Here is a 1,942-nt window from a genome sequence, read left to right as displayed (position 1 = left end):
ATTTAGTCCAATATAAAAAAATATAAAAATTAAATATATTATTTTAATCGAATAAAATATAATTTACTCGAATATAATATTCGTTTAATAGTATATTATTTGAGGCGAATGTAATATTCGTTTAATAGAAAAATTAATAAAGTTTTCTTTACAAAAAAAATTAACAAATTATGCTACATTTAAGCCCTTAAAAAGTACTTTAATGTACCCTATTCCTGGTACATTTAACAATATGTCCCTTTAATGTCCCTAGCTGATTTATATTTTTATTTGAATAAATTTGCTAAATAAAATATTGAAAATGCCAAACGGAAAAGACATGACATACAAATAAATATTTCCTTCGATATGTGTGCGAATGTGTGTGAGTGCATTTGTGTGGGTTTAAGTATTTAAGGACATGTCTATAAGGACATTTGGCAAGAATGCGTTTGTTTGTTTGTGTGTTTGTGTTGTATAGAAAAATCTTAAATAGATGAATATTTTGTAATTGTTAATTTAATAAATGACAAACATTTAAACCATAAAATACAAAAGATCATTACTAAATAACTATAATCAGAGAAATTTTTATAGATGTGCGTAGGTTGGAATTATTTATACAGTGTGCAATAACATTAATGAAACTTTTTAGAGATTTTATGTTGAGTAGTAGTTCATTATTGAAATAAACTTTACATTTCCTAATGAAATATATGGAACTAAAAATTGAAGAGGCATTTTTTGAGCCTTCGTTTTAATCAGGAACACACATTCCAGGTGAGGTCCCAAGACAATTGGATTTTCGCTCCGGAACGAATGGAGTCTTACTCGGCCAAAGATCAACTCAGCAACAGCTGTATCAACCGAAAGTTTTTTCCCCATGAAAGAACTTTCGGAAATGTCAAAGGTAACAAAAATCACATATTGAGAGCCCCTCGTTTGTAGAAATTTTAATATTTTCCAATTTTTTTAATAGAAAAATTTGGTTATTACAGACATTTTATTGTATTCATAATGTTTAAGACAATATTAAAACAAAACTAAACCAACTTCCATCTCAACATTTATTTCAAATTTACAATTTCATCATTTAGTAAATTCTCTTTGGTACCTGAGCATGTACACCTCACGCTAACACTAACTCATTGTGCTGGTGGGGGGTAAATTTATTTGCTATTACAAAAATAACATAGAACTCAACACAACCATAATAATAACTCACCACCTACTAACAGCAACAGAAAGAAGTATGTAATTTAAAAATGCACTCAAACGAATGACTACAATTCACCTTAGAGATAAAACTCATTTTATCAGCTGTGTATTTTGTAGGGGATGTAGCTCAGTGGTAGAGCGTTCGCTTTGCATGTGAAAGGCCCCGGGTTCGATCCCCGGCATCTCCAAGTAACTTTTTTGTTTTTTTTTTTAATTTGAAAATATTTTTTATTTTAATTATCATTCAAATAATATTAATTATTATTTTTAATTTTTTAATTTTTTAGAAACGTATTTCTTAATTAAAAAAAAAATTATTTTTAAATGACCTGGAGTATGAGTGTGCTGTTTAGCGCTACGCTAACAACAAGCAGAGTGGCGCAGTGGAAGCGTGCTGGGCCCATAACCCAGAGGTCCGAGGATCGAAACCTTGCTCTGCTAGAAAAGAATCCCAGAGGTCACATAAGTGTAGGGGTATTTTTTTATTATTTTTTTTTAATATTTATTAAGAAATAAAAATGAAAAGAAATTTGATAAAAAAATTATACTGTATAGAGATTATATACAAAAAAAATTTGTTTAATCGAATAAAAAATTTATTTAATTGAATAAAATATTCATTTAGTCGAATTTTTAAACAAATAAAATATTTAGTTAATCGAATAAAATAAATATTCATCGAATCGAATAAAATATTTGTAAAAGATAAATTTAATCGACAGAAAATATTCGTTTAATCGAATTA

At 27.7% G+C, this 1,942-nt stretch overlaps 2 non-coding genes across 2 annotated transcripts; both read left to right on the top strand.

The window, feature by feature from the left end:
* Positions 1-1,313: 1,313 nt before the first annotated feature.
* Positions 1,314-1,385, top strand: TRNAA-UGC (transfer RNA alanine (anticodon UGC)). Its single transcript has one exon. It is a non-coding gene; the product is annotated as a tRNA-Ala (tRNA).
* A 181-nt stretch (positions 1,386-1,566) lies between these two features.
* TRNAM-CAU (transfer RNA methionine (anticodon CAU)) lies at positions 1,567-1,638 on the top strand. The gene has a single exon. It is a non-coding gene; the product is annotated as a tRNA-Met (tRNA).
* The last annotated feature ends 304 nt before the right edge of the window (positions 1,639-1,942 follow it).

The sequence above is a fragment of the Calliphora vicina genome, chromosome 5 (assembly GCF_958450345.1).
Source record: "Calliphora vicina chromosome 5, idCalVici1.1, whole genome shotgun sequence".
Lineage (NCBI taxonomy): Eukaryota > Metazoa > Arthropoda > Insecta > Diptera > Calliphoridae > Calliphora > Calliphora vicina.
The sequence above is the reverse complement of the archived record's forward strand: the minus strand, read 5'-3'. Positions and strand labels throughout refer to the sequence as shown.